Source organism: Leptonychotes weddellii, chromosome 8 (genome assembly GCF_054177405.1).
Source record: "Leptonychotes weddellii isolate Sample4059 chromosome 8, ASM5417740v2, whole genome shotgun sequence".
Classification (NCBI taxonomy): domain Eukaryota; kingdom Metazoa; phylum Chordata; class Mammalia; order Carnivora; family Phocidae; genus Leptonychotes; species Leptonychotes weddellii.
Genome location: NC_138376.1, coordinates 13633786 through 13652047, shown reverse-complemented (window position 1 = coordinate 13652047; position 18262 = coordinate 13633786). Strand labels below are relative to the sequence as shown.

At 40.3% G+C, this 18262-nt stretch overlaps 1 protein-coding gene across 1 annotated transcript in view; it reads right to left on the bottom strand.

Moving 5' to 3' along the window:
• Positions 1 to 5095, bottom strand: part of MAK (male germ cell associated kinase) — a 52251-nt gene extending 47156 nt beyond the window's left edge. The window contains exon 1 of the mRNA XM_081827530.1: positions 5010 to 5095. The gene's annotated coding sequence lies outside the window, so the exon portion shown is untranslated. The remainder of the gene's footprint in view (positions 1 to 5009) is intronic.
• Positions 5096 to 18262: the final 13167 nt, after the last annotated feature.

Here is an 18262-nt window from a genome sequence, read left to right as displayed (position 1 = left end):
ATACCACTTCTTCTTTATCCATTCATCTGTCGATGGACATCTTGGCTCTTTCCACAGTTTGGCTATTGTGAACATTGCTGCTATAAAGATCAGGATGCACGTACCCCTTCGGATCCCTACATTTGTATCTTTGGGGTAAATACCCAGTAGTGCACTTCCTGGGTTATAGGGTAGCTATATTTTCAACTTTTTGAGGAACCTCCATACTGTTTTCCAGAGTGGCTGCACCAGCTTGCATTCCCACCAACTGTGTAGGAGGGTTTCCCTTTCTCCACATCCCAACCAACATCTGTCATTTCCTGACTTGTTAATTTTAGCCATTCTGACTGGTGTGAGGTGGTATCTCATTGAGGTTTTGATTTGGATTTCCCTGATGCTGAGCGATGTTGAGCACTTTTTCATGTGTCTGTTGGCCATTCGGATGTCTTCTTTGGAAAATGTCTGTTCATGTCTTCTGCCCATTTCTCCCAAGCAGCATCTTAACATGGCTGCAGAAAACTGTATGAAAGCCCACTAAGTAAAATAAATGAAGGCTACACTGGCATCACATCATTCAGGTCGTGTTACATTGCAATGTTGTATAAATTTATTTTAAAATGTTCATTTTTCAGAGCTTTGTGAATTTTGAAACTACAGATGAGGGACTGTGGATCTGTATATATTAGAAGGGTACAGGTTTCAGCAGGTTCTGATTTTATTACTGCAGTTAAAGAAAAACAGAACAAAGTGCTGGCTTTACTGTGTACCCCATTACGACATTCAATAGTTTCCTCACTTTCATCTTAGTTCTGTTTCAAGGAACTGCTTCTCATTTCATTCTTAGATCGCTTTTAAAAATCTCTGTCATTCTGTTACAAGGCTTTATGCTGAGTTGCAGATGGTAACAAAATGCTTGGCACAGTTAAAATAGTTTGTTTTAAAATGCCTTTATAATTTGATGCTTCATTCAAAGATTTCTTTCACTGTAGTACTATTTCATTTCCACAAAATAAAATCATAGAAATTGTTTCTCTATTCTATGCAGAAATTTAGGACCCACAGGTTATGACGTGGTCATCAGAGTACTTAAGACTTCCAAAAGCAGGCTTTCAGGAGGAAGAAGCGAAAGTGCAGGGAAGGACAATAAAACTATGTTTATTCCTATTACGGGAATGTATTTGTCCATAGGAAAGGTGGGAAGAGCCCTGTGGGACTTTTAAGTAACAGGGTGGGGGTGCATTAGGGTATCATTTATTTTACTTCATATAGATAATACCCCCTTGAAAGTCATGTATGAATTAATTTAGGCTGTGCTAACTGTGGCCAGGATCTTAAAAAAGAGATCACAATAGTAGATTCCATATCTATTTAGGTATTCTTTTTCAGCTTAAGTCTGAGCAAATGGTCTTAACGGATGCCAGCAAATGATTCCCCATTTGCCTGGAAATAGAATTTTTTGTAAGTGGTCTTTACATTATACATATACATGGAATCGAAATATTAAGGCATTTATAGAAAGAAAGTCATCACTCCTTCTGCATGGTTCCTGACCCACACATGAATTTGCTTTTCTTAATTTTTTCCTTTATCTGCATAAGGAAATATTTTTGAACAATCTTTTGGGTTTTTTTTTTTAAGATTTTATTTTTAAGTAATCTGTACATCCAACATGGGGCTTGAACTCATAACCCCATGACTCTTGAGTCACATGCTCTTCCAACTGAGCCAGCTGGGCACCTCTGGGTTGTTTGTTTTGTACTATGTGTTATGATTAAACAAAACACGGACTAAAATGTATTTATTCTTATCATTTAGAATTTTATTAAATCAGTATTTTGCAGTTTGTTATCAACATGTTAAGTTGTTTGACATCTTTTCTAGCTTATCTTACTTGAGGTGACATACACCTGCCTTTTTGCTCTCTGTAGGTTTACTGATCCCTTCTGGTTAAGTAACAATATAGAGAATATATATATGCAGAGGTGACAGGGTGCAAGAAACAATAGTCAAAATTTTACCTTGCAGTGACTTAACCTCCAAGAGTGGAATTAATTGCCTCTTTATCTTCCACCATTAAGATCATCAACCACCACCATCACTACAGATCTTCACTCATTGATGACTTTCTGCATTGGCCTGGAAACCCAACCATTTTTGGAGTGGAAATTGTAGAAACTTTATGCCAAGCCTAACCAACCACCTCCCAAAGAGACACTGGAAACACAGTTTGTTTCAAGTCAGGGTGGCTACAGCGTAGAATCTACTTACATTCAGGGAAGAATAAACAGGGGACACAGCCATTTCTCAGCTTCCATCATTGAAGGGGTGGAGTGATGAAGATAATGGACATGACATAGATTTTAAAAAGGTCTGATTTGTGGTTCTCAGAGAATCTGTCCAGTTTAAGCCCTGCCTAACCTTTAAGTAAAACAAGTTTATACTATGCTCCCAAGCAAAAACCTTAGGGAGGCCTCTTTTGAGACATCTTAATTACAAAACAGATCGTTTTCCAGGGTTAGAAGCCAACCATTTCCTTGAAATCCTCCTTGAAAATATAAAGACAATGGCCTCGTGTAAAGAGGCACAGATATCAAGGTGAAGAGTTTTGTTTTTTTTTTAAATCATTATTCCCATGTTTCTATTCCCTGATGGCACATAAACAACTACTTTAATCGATGTACCACAGCAAGCTCCTAAACTAATTACTAGTTAAAAGCAATAGATTTAAGAAAACATAGGCTGCCTATGGGTCCCCAGTTCACACACAATAATATGTCTCTACAGGTTACATTTATTCTTCTCTGTTGATCTACAGAAAACAAATTCTGCCGAATAGAGATGTGTTAACATGACTTCTTATGTATGTGAATATTTCCATCTCTACAGTTGACTCTTGAACAACATGGGTTTGAACTGTACAGGTCCACTTATATGCAGATTTTTTTTCTGATCAATACCATACAGTACTGTAAATGTATGTTCTTTCCGATTTTCTTAATAACATTTTCTTTTGTCTAGCTTACTTTATTGGAAGAATACAGTACATAATACATATACAAAATGTGTGTTAACTGTTTATGTCACCAGTAAGGTTTCTGGAGGACAGTGGGCTATTAGGTTTTTGGTGAGTCAAAAATTATACTAGAATTTTTGACCGTGAGGAGGTTCACACCCCTAATCCCTGCATTGTTCAAGGGTCAACTGTATATATATTTCCATATACATGTATATACATGCAACAAGGCAGGACACAAGTAAATGTAATACAACTATGATCCTTAATTTAGCAGAACTATTAGGAACTTGGAATTTTCTACAATTAAGTTACAATATGTAGTGACTTTCCTACGGCTAAACAAACCTTATATTTTGATTTAAAGGAAGAGATTTAGAGACTCAATGATAGACCTATGTTAAACAAATACCCTTATAATTTGTCTCCCATTATAGTTTTCTTGTTTTTATCTAAGTGCACAATTACTGTAAACTTAAGCTGTATTCTCAGTAGCTTCTGCCAGCTAAAAGGGATTTAGACTGGATTAAAGAAGATTAAACACAGAGGGCAAATGGAGGGTAAAACTTGTGTCTGCCAATCACTGAACAGATAACGTTTGGAAATCTTCAACTTGTTTTTGCAGAACCTACTGTAACGATATCACTCCAACGCTGACATTAACGTTTGTTTAAAAAATAACGTTTTAAGAATCATTAAGTTGTTTAAGAGCAAAACAAAAAAAGATCTCAAAGTAACCAAGACATATGTTTACAGAAATTGAAAGGAGAGCTTTTACAGTGGGACAACAAAGATTCCGTGTTTAAAAAAATAACAGCATTGTGCTTTGTGCTAACATTCACCCATTATTCTAAAACTAAACAAAATAAAAAAACACCCCAACGAAGAGATCAAACATCCTTGCGCAAGGCTAACTTTGCATAAGCAGTTAAGTGGCCGCCTTGGGGTGGGGGTTCTCCCTTCCCCTGACGCTGCAGTGAATTGGGAGACGGCGGACGTAAAGGAAAGTCAGAAGACTGGAGAGTAATGTGTTACTTTGGCTCAAAGAACATCGTTATCATTAGGACAGATGTCTGCTCATTTAAAATGATTATCTAAATATAATTAATCTCCTTTAGAATTGAAATTACAAGCCCCTAATACCAGTTTTATTGCTCCCCACTTCCCTGCCCCCTCCTCTGTCCCTAAATTAAAATGTCTTATCTGCGGTAAGAAAGTTTTCATCACGCCGACTCTCCCATCCTTTTTCGCAAACTAGGGCCCTTTAAAAGACTCCTGGGGTCCTGGTCCTGCCGGTGTGCCGGAAAGGGGTCGTCCCCCGGGCCCTGTGTGTCCGGCCGCCGACGGCGGGTGATCCCCCAGCACCCCCGCAGCCGGTCTGGCGGGCCACTGCTGGCCGCCCCCTAGGGCCACCCTGCGCCGGGATTCTGCTGGGAGTCATTTGGGAAGTACGAATGAGCACGGAATTTAGACCGAGTTTTCTTTCTTTTTCTTCCTTTTTTATTTTGTAGTAGTTCTGAACTCAATTCCGCTGCCTTCCCGAGACGCGATCTCGCTTCTCACTCCTATTCTCACTCCTAAAGTAGTTTCCCCTCCAGCCCCAGCAGTAGAGCGAGCGGTGGAGGCGGGGGATCGGGGGCGTAGGGGATCAAAACGGAGAAGTTCCGGGGCCGGGGTCCTCACAGTGAGGGATGCCTGCCGTCTTCCTCCCACCCGGAATCTAGCCCGCGGTCAAGGAGCGCGAAAAAGTGGTCCAGGGGACCTTGGAGAGCAAGAAACGAAGTAGGCGCAGAAGGACCCTCCCCCGCTTCGCCCTCGTCCCCCGGGTCCTTCTCCCTCCTGTCCCTCCCCCTACCAGTGTACAGGCCACTTCTCTCGGCGGAGGTTGGCCCAGGTAGGACGGGGCGCCGAGGGGACATGCCGGGCGGGCCTCGCAGGACAGGCTCGGGCTGGATCGGACAGAGGGTGGCGGCCCCGCAGCCCGCTCGGGATGACCTGCCCGGCACCGGCCGCTTACCTCTTTCGCTCCGGTGTGAAGCTCAGGCGTCTTGTGTGTTTCGTCTCCCAGGAAACGGCGGGGGCGTGCGCGGGCTTCTGAGCTTTCTGCCGGTTTACGCCCCGCCCACATGGGGCGTGGTCAACCCGGACAAACCCCGCCCTGTCCTGCGAGCCCCGCCTCCCTCGGGGCAGGGCTTCCGTTAACACCTGGGCGCCTCTAGAGCTAGTGCTCCCTGTAATTGGGGGCTTCGGAAAGTCTTGGTTACCTTTACAGGTTTTTTTGTAGAAAGTTGGTTTGTTTGCCCTTTATTCTGTTTTGGTTTTGCTTGGATTCATTCTATAAAAGAATTTGATTCGTTAAATCTGGTTTGCAGACTTGGAAAGGGCAGAAGAAAGATACATGTTGGCCTACGCTTGTATTTGCTTATGCGTATACCACCTGGGGGAAAATTGCTCTTGGATTGCAGTCCCCTGTATCAGTCAACTGTTCAGGTATGTCACCTCCTAGGCCGCACTTCTAAGTTTGTTCTCATATATTCATTCAGAGAGCCTACTAAGTACCAGTTAGAGTGTTAGTGATAATTCCAAGATAAACTAATGTGTTTGTGTAAATAAATGAGTAAATAGTAACTAGTCTAGAGTTGTGAGAAGAGGACAAACTTGTGTTACTGCAAAAAAAAGTCCAGATTGGCTAGCAAGAAGGGTCCATGAATCAGAAGCATGAGAGATGAGGCAGTGATGTATCCATTTAATAATTATCTCTGAGGTATCGGCCCTGGGCTTGGCACTAGAATAATGCCACAGTAAACAAGACAGATATGCTCTCGGCCCTCTTGCAGTATAAAGAAAAAATAGGCAGAAAAGTAAAAAGCTTTTAAGGTTACATCATGGAGGTCTTATATGCCCAAGTATGAAGCCTAGGACTTACCATGCATTAATGGGGGAACTAATGAAAAATTTTCCACAGAGGAGTGATGTGTTCATATCTGCATTTCAGAAAGATCACAAAAGCAGCAGTGGGTAGGGCAAATTTCAGCTGTGAGTCTGGAGGCAAGAGAAAGAAAAGCAGGTGATGTCAATTGATCAGGAAGAAATGATCACGATCCGACTGCAGCAGGGATGATGGAAACAGAAGAGAAAGGGACAGAATTTAAGGGATATTTAGGTGTTAAAATCAACAGGCGCATCCAGCTTAGGTGAGTGGTGGACAGTGGTGTCCAAAACTGAGTTTAGAAATGTTGGAAGAGAAGCAGATTTGTAGGTACTGTATGGGAGAGATCATAAGGCCAGTTGTGAAAATTTTGAGTTTGAGGAAAATCCAAATGGAGGTTATGAGAGGGTAATTTGAAACATATTTATAATTTAGAGTTGGAAGAGCTGAAACTATAGCTGAAGTCCAAGGGTGTGGATGAGATAAGCTAAGAAGAAAGGAGAACTGGGATTCTGGAAAACTCTTTAAATATTTTAAAAATACTGTAAAGGGTGGGGAAGAAAAATGGAGATGTGGGAGAGAGAAGGACTGAAAAAGAAAATTCAGAGAAGTAGCAGAGTCCTGAAAAAAAAAAAAAGTATTTCAGAATGAAAACAGGTAGGTTAAAAAAAAAAAAAGAAGAAGAAGCCAGGAGGAAAGCAAGAAGAGGATATGATGGTAGACTAGATCATTTGAAGAGCCTTCTTGATTTGAAACAAGGCCATTGTGCTTAAGGCACGGTTTTTAAACTCATTGTTGCAATAGGAAGAACAGATCTCCAAGCACTCCCAACTCCTTCTAAGAGGTCCCTGATACTCGAGTAGGAACAATAAACATATGTGAAAGGCTAAACTGGCCCAAAGGCAAATCTACTTTCAGCAACATGGAAGATGAAGCCCTGGACCAGTGGCCATGGGGCTGAGCTGAACCAGAAACTAGAAAATTAACCAGAGAAACTGGGAAGGGGCCAAAATGGTCTCAGGGCAGTAGTGCCATCTAAATCCCAGAAGAACACAAATCATCTCTGGAGAAAGCATCTTCAATTTAGGCACCCAGATTTTTCACAAAGTATCAGCTTATAACCACATGAAAAATGAACCCCCTCAAATGAGAATTAGCAGAAAAAGCAATAATATGTTTAGACTTTTGAGGGTTTCAGAAATTGGAGATATCAGCTTGAATATAAAATAATTGTGAAAAGTATACAGGAAAGCATACAGAATCACAAAAATGAAAAAAGATTGAACAGGAATATTAGAAAAAAAACTGTTGAAAATGAACATAATAGTTATTAACATACATTTTTTAAAAAGCAAATTAGTTAGGGCACCTGGGTGGCTCAGTTGGTTAAGCGACTGCCTTCGGCTCAGGTCATGATCCTGGAGTTCCGGGATGGAGTCCCACATCGGGCTCCCTGCTCAGCAGGGAGTCTGCTTCTCCCTCTGACCCTCCCCCCTCTCATGCTCTCTCTATCTCATTCTCTCTCTCAAATAAATAAATAAAATCTTAAAAAAAAAAAAAGCAAATTAGTTAAACAGTGTATTAGAACCAAAGAAAGAGTTGGGAAACTGGAACAAAATCGGCAAAAATCACTCAGAATGTAGCACAAAGACGAGATAGGAGATGTTAATGACAGGCTAAGAGATATGATGGAAAGAACAAGAAAGTCTAATACTATCTAAGTAGAGTCTAAGAAGTAGAGAATAACGAGATCAGAGGAGAGGCAATTTTTGCAAAATTATGGCTGAGTACTTTCTACAGTCAATTAAAGATACGAATCCATAGATAAAGAAGTCACAATGAATGCCAAGCAGGGCAAGTTAAAAGATAGTCACATTGAGTCACAAAGTAGCAAAACTAGAGAATGCCAAGGACAAAGCAAACTTAAAAGCAGCCTGGAAGAAAAGAGAAATGACCTAGAAAGGAAGAGCAATAGACTGACAAGCAGACCTGTCTATATTAAAAATGAAAGCTGGAAGATGACATGAAAATTCCGCCTCATGGGGTACCTAGGTGGCTCTGTCCCATTCTTGATTTCTTGATTCTCTCTCTCCTTCTGTCCCTCCCCCTGCTTGTGCTCTTGCTGTCTCTAAAATTAAATAAATAAATCTTTTTTTTTTTAAAGATTTTATTTATTTATTTGACAGAGAAAGACACAGCGAGAGAGGGAACACAAACGGGGAGTGGGAGAGGTAGAAGGAGACTCCCTGCCGAGCAGGGAGCCTGATGCGGGACTCGATCCCGGGACTCCAGGATCATGACCTGAGCCGAAGGCAGTCGCTTAACCAACTGAGCCACCCAGGCGCCCAATTAAATAAATAAATCTTAAAAAAAAATTCCCCCTCAAATGAAAATGAAAATAATGAACACTTTCCTTCAAAGTAATGAGAAGAAGTAACTGTCAAACTAGAATTGTACCTAAGAAAACTATTTTTCAAGAGCAACAGCAAATAGACACATTTTCAGATTAAAAAAAAAATGAGACCTTCTATAACAGACTTACTCTGAAAGAGAAACTGTACTTTAGGAAGAAGGCATGTAATCCCAGAAGGAAGGGCTGAGCTGCAAAAAGATAGTATGAGCAAAGAAACCGATACATGTATAAATGTAAAAATATTCTTGGTGTAAAACAAGTTATTAATAACTATTATTAAAAATAACGTATGGAGGGGGAATTGGAGGGAGAGATGAACCATGAGAGACTATGGATTCTGAGAAACAAACGGTTTTAGAGGGGAGGGGGGAGGGGGATTGGTTAGCCTCGTGATGGGTATTAAGGAGGGCACGTACTGCATGGAGCACTGGGTGTTATACGAAAACAATGGATCGTGGATCACCACATCAAAAATCAATGATGTATTGTATGGTGACTAACATAACATAATAAAATTAAAAAAAAATAAAGTATAAAAAAAATAATGTGTGGAGTTAATAATATGAACCACAATACAGGTTTCACCTGCTATCCAAAAGTAGAGCATTCCTATGAAGCTTTTGTAAACCGAAATGGCATAAAGCAAAGAAACAATTACCATTAATTTATATGGAAAATATTTAAACATTCCCAGCCCCCCCAAAAAATAGGCTTTCTTAGACTTTCCTGATACTTTAGGACACAGCTTGCAAACAGAATAAAATGTGTTCATTAGAATTGTTATCTAGAATTTGTTGATGACCTCAGGGATGAAAATTTCAGTGGGACAGATGGTTTGGTTGAAGGTATGTAGACTTTTGTTTTAATCTCTCTACTGCCTTTTACTGACTATGGTTATTATTTTTCTCTGGGCAAAGTACTTAGTATCTCTGATGCTCCATGTTCTTTTCTGTGAAATGGGCTAATGATGCATAACTTTGAAAGTTGTGAGAGGAACTCGAATACTGCCCAGCTCATACTAGTCAGACCTTAATATCTATCGTGACTCTTACAGTTAACATCACCATCATCATCATTAATTATTATTCATTCATTCATTCATTCTTTTAATGAAATGGAGGCGAGACTGGAGTGGGTTGGGTAGTGTACTAGGTACGAGGAGTTGAAAATAGTTTTGTTGTGAAGAAAGGGAAAAGGGATGAATTGGTCAGTAAAGGGGAGAAAAGACACTCTTCTTCAAAAAGAAAGATTTCAGGATGCTTAGAAGGTTGGGAGCATAACTGGTACTGAGAGACAATGGAGGCATATGAGGGGGAAGAATAATTGAGCAAGAACCTGGAGTAGGGAGTGGGGCTGTGGAGATGAACTGGGGCTGGAGGAAGAATTAGCCTTGGACAGGGGGGAAAACAACTCTCCTCTGAAGTAAGTGTGGAGAACTTGGCATTTATTATGGTCCTGACTGTGTTTGCATTTTATAAATTCAGAGTTTGCAGTACGTACAGCTGTGTTCTGTCTCCTATGGAAGCATCCTCCGTGGTGTCATTTCCTCCTTGTCTATCTCTCTATCTATCTATCTACCTCTCTATGTGCTATTTCTTGAGAAGCTAAAGGGAAAATAAAGTTATCAATCTGCAGTACAATTATTTAACAAGACCTCATTGAGCATCTACTATGTGTCGGGCACTGTTCTAGGTACTGGGAGTACAATATTGAACAAGACTCCAAGAAGTTTACTCTCAAAGTCCTGTCTGAGACAAACACATAAGGCAAGACCTGCAGGACAGAAGGAGACAGACTAGGGGGAAGGGTATGGCAGAGGAAAGGACAGGAAGGGCATCTGCTAGAGCGGGGAGAACGGTAGGGGACGTGGCTGGAAAAGGAGGCAAGACCTATATGACATAGAGCCTTGTGGGTCTGGAGAAGAGTTTAGATTTTTTGTGTGTGTCATAAGATAAATTCATTTTGCAGGGAATTAAGTAGGGTGTGATAGAATCAGATTTACATTTTAAACACCAGCCCCCTCCCCTCCCTGCCAATTGTCACTGTCCTAATTCAAGCCAACCTCAGCCCTTACCTGGATTATTGCAATAGTCTCCTAACTGGACATCAGTTTCTACCCTTGCTCACTTCCAGTTTATTCTCACAGGAGTCAAGTGCTCCTGTTAAAACACAAGACAGATTTCATCACTTTGTTTAAAACCCTGCGACAGCTCCCCTCGCCGTTTTGTGGTCCTTATCATGACCTCTAAAACCTTAAAGTTTCTCTGGCCACCTTTTTTCCTGGGTGACTTCATCTCTTCATAGTCTCCCTTTATTTGCTCTGCTTCACCACACTGGCCTTCTCACTGTTGCTTATAAAGCTCCTGCCTCTGGGTGTGTGCTCTGGCTTTCCCCCTGCATGGAATCCTCGTCCCGCAGATTTCTATGTGGCTCAGTCCCCCACTTCCTTTTCGTCTTTGTTTAAAAAATAGCTTTCTCGGTGAAGTCTTCTCTGACCATCCTTACTACCCACTGCTAATACTTCATGCACACCCATTTGCTCTCTTTTTTCAATTTTTTTTATTTATTTATTTATTCATTCATTCATTCATTTTTATTTATTTACTTGAGAGAGAGAGAATACAAGCTGGGGGAGGAGCAGAGGGGGAGGGAGAAGTATATTCCCTGCTGAGTGTGGAGCCCGATGAGGAGCTCAGTTCCACAACCCTGAGATCATGACCTGAGCTGAAATCAAGAGTCAGATGCTTAACCGACTGAGCCACCCAGGCGCCACTATTTTTTCTTTTTAGCACCTCTCACCATTTAATATATCATCTATCTTACTGGCTTATGTTGTTTTCTTTCTGCCTCCCCCCACTGGAACAGAAACTCCCTGAAGACAGAGGTTTATGTATTTGGTCACCAATGTATTTTTCCCTTGAGCAGTACCTGGCACACACCGGGCTCGATAAATATTTGTTGAGTGAATAAATGGATGTTACCTCTGGCTGCCCTGTGGAGAATGAATTGTAGGGGGACAAGCGGGGAATAGGGAGGCTAGCCAGGAGACATTTGCAGTAAGATATGATGCTAGGATGGAGAAGGGTAACAGCAGTAGAGACAGATAGGTGTTGCGGTGCCCAATCACAAAGTGGTCCATTGATAGGTTGATTGAGTCAGTGGACTGAGTGAAACCTTAGCCATCTTAGAAATGCAAGTCTTTGATTGAACTTCCTCTGACAGAACTCACTGCCTCCTCTAGTCTGAATTTGGGTGGGTTCTGATGGCTTACATGGTCCTTTTATTGAATGGCAGCACGTTACTTTGTAGATCCTGAGCTTACTCTGAATTTCACCCCGTATGATCTGCAGTGGATCCCTTGTTTTTGCCTGTCTAGCATTTACTTCTCCCCATCAGGTCTTCCTGGGGAGACACCTCTGACTCTTGTCTGTGTGGTTCAGCTTTAGGGATGACATGTGAGATACTCACTCTCAGAGATTGGATTATGTAGATGGGCACGTGATTGTGAGATACTGGGGAAAAGGTATTCCTTTTCTGCTACAGATCCGTAGCATAAAATGAGGGCAGACTGGCTGGGGGCTATCTTTGCTCATGTCCTTGCTGAGAACGAACACAGCAGAATGCAGGGCTCTGAGGGAATGAGACAGTTTCCAGATGACAGCATTTAAGCACCTGCAGAGAGTCATGCCTGAATCTGTTGGTCTTTTCAACTGTTAAGAGCCAGAAAATTCCTCCTATTGCTTAGTCATTTGATTTTCATTTCCACTTACAGTTCCAAGTGTTCCTGACTTATACAGGACCATAGAAAAGACTTACATTTTCTCTCACATGTTAACCTTTCCAGTGTTTGAAGTTAGCTGCCCCATCTATCCATGCCTTCCCCTAGCACCCCGGAATGCAGGATGTAGGGCCATCCAGTCAGTCCAGCCCTCCCACCACCATTCAATTCTTCCCTCAGTCTCAGTGCCAAATACGTGACCTGAAGTTCAGTTAGTGACTGAGGGCTCAGAATGTTCCTGGTTTAATACACTTTTTACCATGCTGTCCTCTTTAACTTTTTCCTCAGCTCCCAACTCTGACCCACCTAACCTCAAATGATTTGAATTTAAATTAAATTATTTTCTACAGAAATTTATCAACTATATAAGAGCATGGTCAAATTTTAGCTAAACTCAAAGCAAATTTTACATGGTCATAATTTTAAGAATGACCCTACTTGCTTTATTTTTCTTCTTACCACGTACCACTTTATAATATACTATATAATTAATTCTTCATTTTGCTTATGGTTTGTTTTCCCCTCCATCCCCACCAGATTATAATCTCAGAGGGCAGGGATTTCATGTGATTTGTTCATTGTTGTTTTTATAACATCTAGAAGAGTGCCTGGCACATAGTACGTACTTAATAAACATTTGTTGAATGAATGATACAGATTCTGTCCTTTAGCAGCTCATGTTCTAGAAAAGGAATTTGCATTTTTCTGGAGAAATGTACAGTTTAGTAAGTGCTACATCTTTTAGGTTTGATTCACTTATGTTTTTATAGAGAGATTCTTAACAAATTCCTTCTTGGATTTGTTTTTCTGAGCAACTGCTTTGCATTAGAAGCACTTAAAATTTTATTTAAAAAAATTAACATTTATTTTCACTTTTTCAAATATAAACTAATTGGAAAACACAGGCAAGTTTAAAAGGAGAATATAAATATTATCTTCCTGTGTTTACGGTTAATTTTGCTGGATTTCTTTCCACTTTATTTTTTTTTAAGATTTTATTTATTTATTTATTTACTTATGTGATTGAGAGAGAGAGAGCACAAGAAGGGGGAGGGTCAGAGGGAGAAGCAGACTGCCCAGTTAGCGGAGAGCCTGATTCAGGACTGGATCCTGGGACTCCAGGATCATGACCTGAGCCAAAGGCAGTCGCTTAACTGACTGAGACACTCAGGCACCCCTTTCCACTTTATTTTTAAAACAAAAATTTTATTATAAAATAAAAGCTGGTATCACTGAAGAAACCCAGTTCCTTAAACAAACAGTTTTCCACTCTAAACAAAGAAAACCACTCTATGTCACCATGTAAGTAGATTTTCCCCAAAAGCAAGAATATGTGTGAATGTGTTGTGTTTTTTTTGTTTTGTTTTTGTTGTTGTTTGGTTTGGTTTGGTTTTTTTGGAGGTGTTGGTTTTTACCAAGGATATCAGTGTCACTCAGTGATACACAACAGCATCTTGGTTAAGCGCCATTGCAGGACTGGGACCCTTTGCACCCTCCTCAGGGAGGTCCCAGAGGTTTCCAGGGAGGGCCCATATCTAGGAGATCAAAAGACGTTAAACCCACAACACTTGATTGGAGCTCCAGGCACAAAGCATCCCTGTGGATGACCATAACTGCCTTGAAGGGCCACAGGGCAGGGATGGGAACCTGAGATCTGGCCTATCTGTCAAGAAGCACCACTTCACTGTGCTATGTTTTAAACAGACTCTTCAGTTCACTTTGTTTCTGTCACAAAAAGTTTAGAGACTGTCCTGCTTCGGAGGAAGTAATAAATTATATCACCTCAAGTATGTTTGCTTCTGTCAAACGGATTCGTGGAACAGATCTTTATCAGTATGTTTCTAGGTCCAGCAACTTTGTTTATATGTTTTATTCACTGACTTAGACGATTTTACTGTAAGATGATATGTCATCAAGGTCTTGCCCAAAAAGAAGTTTAAAACCTCTGAAATAAAATCTTAAAAATGCTAGTGGGACATCATCAAGACAAGTGACTATTGAAATTCCAAATTTATTCCTAGCTTTTTTGATTTCTTAAGAAGCATACTTCTTGATTTGGGTCATATTTGGGGCAGATTATGTTAAAAAAAAACCCTCAAGAAATCAATGCAGCTTTTTTAGGCACAGGAGGTAAATTCATATTTTAAAAATACCACACAAGTCTTTGATTGGTAAGCGTAGTTTTTAATCAGCTTCATGCAGAGATTTTAGAGGTATTTATTTTGATATGTGTTTATTTAAGTTTTAAGACCTACATAAAATACATATATTTTATATAGGATATATAAAGAAAAAAGTACTTTTAGAAAATAAATTAAAAGCTTTCAAAATGTAATGGCTTCCTGGTCACATTGCCTATTGCAGTGGGGATTTGGTTATGTCAAAATACTAATTCTAAGGAATTCTTTATGTTTCTGGCTTCTTAGTGAATCATCTTAGAGCCAGCTGAAATATGTTTAGAGTTTGAAAACTGGAAATATTTGCTGCTGAGCTAAGACTAAGCTGCTTCTGCTAGCTAACCATGATTATACAATAAAGCAAAGACGGCCCACAATTACTTATGAGAAATGACAGTTCTGAAAGCATGTTGCTGTTATTTTTACTAGAAATGAAGAGAGCAACCAATTCAACAGCTCCCCACTACCCCACCTTGGCAAACACAGTTCCAGATTTTTAACTTTGGGGCAACTTGAATTCTATCACCCATTGCTTCATTTCCACGTTCGCTTTGTAGTGGACTTAATTTATGCTTGAAGCCAAAGAAGGGTTTGTTTTAGTTTTGCCATTAGTTTTAGGGTAAATTCTTTAGAACTAGGTTATAACCTTTACTCCTTGTGGCCCTTGTAGGGTTTTGATGGAAAGCCTACAGTGTTTATGAGATCCTTCCAACTTGCTCAGATGCAAACTCCGAATTTGGTCTCCCGTGCAGTGGGCAGCAGAGGATTCTTTGCTCAGCTTTTTACAAGTTTCCATCTGTTGCTTTATGCTGGTCTACTTGGTGTCTCATCTAGGCAAGCACAGTTCAGGGTTCAGGCAGGAATTCAGTGTGAGTTTATACAGATTTGGGGTATACTCTCTGTGGCTCCTGAGTTTCCAAGACTCCGCCCTCAATTTCCAGCTGCTTTGCCAGCCCCACACTCCATCCTCTGACAAGCCAAAAACATCACAGCGTCATGCTCTGGTTCTAGCTGCTTCTCGTCGTGTGGACTAGGGTGTGCTCTCAGGAGAGGAGCTGTATTAACAAGAACTACAGCCGGCGTGGGTCCTTTCTCTCCAGGGTCCAATGCCCTCCGATATCTGCCTAACGTTGGTGACTTTCCAGGACCTTCACATAATTAAACTTTGTATTTGCCCAGAGTTTTGAACTGTTACCTGAAAGAGAGTGAGTCCAATACAAGCCAACTCCACCATTTACAGAACAAGAAATTCAAGAATTTGCTTTTTAAGTAGTGATACTTCAACAATTTCAGAACAATATTGTATTTTCTGATCCCCAAATATTTCTTTTTTTTTTTTTAAGATTTTATTTATTTATTTGACAGAAGGAGACACAGCGAGAGAGGGAACACAAGCAGGGGGAGTGGGAGAGGGAGAAGCAGGCTCCCCGCAGAGCAGGGAGCCCGATGTGGGACTCGATCCCAGGACCCTGGGATCATGACCTGAGCCGAAGGCAGTCGCTCAACCGACTGAGCCACCCAGGCGCCCTGATCCCCAAATATTTCTATTTGTATTTTTATGAATTGACATGTAGATCTATAATAGCAAAATGGCAAAATATATATTCTGATTCTCAACATAAACCAAGATTTCGGTGGTTTAATAGAATCAGTATTCTTGGAATTCCCCCATATACTCTCATCCTTGTGTTTTACATTTTTGTTTCATCCTCAAATCATCATTTTTTCAGTGGTTAAATCTTAGCAGAGGTTTCTTTCAATTCTTTTTATGGGATAGAATGTTCAAAAGTGTGTACTTTTTTTTTTTTTTTTGGTAGTGTTCCATGATTCATTGTTTGCGTATAACACCCAGTGCTCCATGCAGAACATGCCCTCTTTAATACCCATCACCAGGCCAACCCATCCTCCCACCCCCCTCCCCTCGACTACCAGCATCTTTCTTATCAAAGATTGGCAGTATATCCTTCGGTACATGATTACTATCAAGACAATGGCTGATCTAGCAGCTTAATGCTTCTTTAAGACTGTGCATTTCACATTTGAGCTTTTCAGTCCCTCGGAAGATAAGCATTCTTGAAGAGGATGACATTACAGGGCCTTTTCAGAACTTCCAATTGATAATACTTTGCAAGCCTAAAGCTAATTATGAATCTCTGAACTTCTTAGTATTTAAGATCAGCAATAAAGTAGTTGAGAAGGAGAACAAGAAAAACTTAACACTTGCATATGCCCTATTTTCCAGAAAGAAAAAATAACCATGAGAGACAATGGACTCTGAAAAACAAACTGAGGGTTCTAGAGGGGAGGGGGGTGGGAGGATGGGTTAGCCTGGTGATGGGTACTGAGGAGGGCACATTCTGCATGGAGCACTGGGTGTTATGCACAAATAATGAATCATGGAACACTACATCTAAAACTAATGATGTAATGTATGGGGATTAACATAAGAATAAAATAAAAAAAAAAAAAACCTTAAAAGAAAGTTTGGACAAATAGGAGGTGGTAAAAAATAAATAAATAAATAAAATGGTAGAAAAAGCAAAAAAAAAAAAAACTTTTAAAAAGTGTCTTTGGTGATCCAACAGAGGGGTCAGCAGGGCAGTGATTGCTGTTGTGTTATATTCATGAGTAATGGCTAGGTAACAATGCTGTATATCAGGAATAGCATTTTACAATCTATGAATGCCAAGTATCATTATATGCCAACAATTCCCAAATTTGTGTCTCCAGCCTGTGCCTCCATCCGGAACTCTAGGCTCATATACCCAACTGCCTCTTCAATGCTTCACTTAGAAATCCAATAGCTTGAACTTAACATGTTCAAAACTGAGCTCCTGATACTCTCTCCTTCTGCATTTACCCAAAGTGTTCCTCCATCAGCCTTCTCCATCTCAGCTAATGGCAACCCCATGATTTCAGTTGTCAGATTAAATATTTGGTGTGTCATCCTCGAATCTTCTCTCTCCTCCTCTTTACAGCAAAATCGAAAGGCTTTACCTTGGTGATATGCCCTGAACTTGACCACGTCTCAGCACTGTTGTTCCAAACACGCTGAACACTGGCTATTCTCTCTGCTGGAATGCTCTTACCCCATTTATCTACACAGCCAGCTTTAGCATTTTCTTCAGATCTTAACCCAAAGGGCTCATTCTTAGTGGCCTCTCCATCTAAATGTGCACACCTCCTACTAACACATACTTTTCAATCTCCCTTGTCTGCCCTGTTTCCTTATTTAGCAGTTATCACTAGATGCCATACTATATATATTTTCGTATTGAGATCTGATGCATCATCAATCTCCATGACTGGCATGTAAACTCAGTGAGGGCAGGGATTTGAGCCAGTTGTCCACTGCTCTATCTCCAGCGTCAAGGCAATGTTTAGCACACAGTAGGAGCTCCAAACATTTGTTGAATGAATATACATAGCATTGCCAGAGCTGATCCTTACAACAATTCTATCTCCATTGTACTAATGCAGAAAGTACATTCAAGGTGATTACATGACTCAATCTAAGGTACATAGCCAATTTCAAGACCATAATTATATACAGGTTTTTTTTAAAAATTCTGGATTCAGAGGTATTTCCATAGCACTATACTGCTCCACCCCAAATTCGAGACCAGTGTACTACTGAATCATCTGAATCCAATGAGTAAATGTAGGCGTTGTTTTTATAAACCAGTAAGAGAAAAAATTTTAGGTGTCTCTATTTCCTTATTATTATAATACCTCCTCTGAACTTGTAACACAGATTTTTAAAAAATTGAACTGATATTTACATAATATAAATTAGCCATTTTAAAATGAACAACGGTTCAGTGGCACTTAATACATTCACAATGTTGTGCAACCACCTCTAGAATACAGGATTTAAATCCTTTTTTCCTTCCCTCTTTCCCTTCCTCCCCCTTTCTTCCTTCCTCCTCTCCTCTCTCTTTCTCTCTTTCTTTTATCAGATTGTGCTATGACA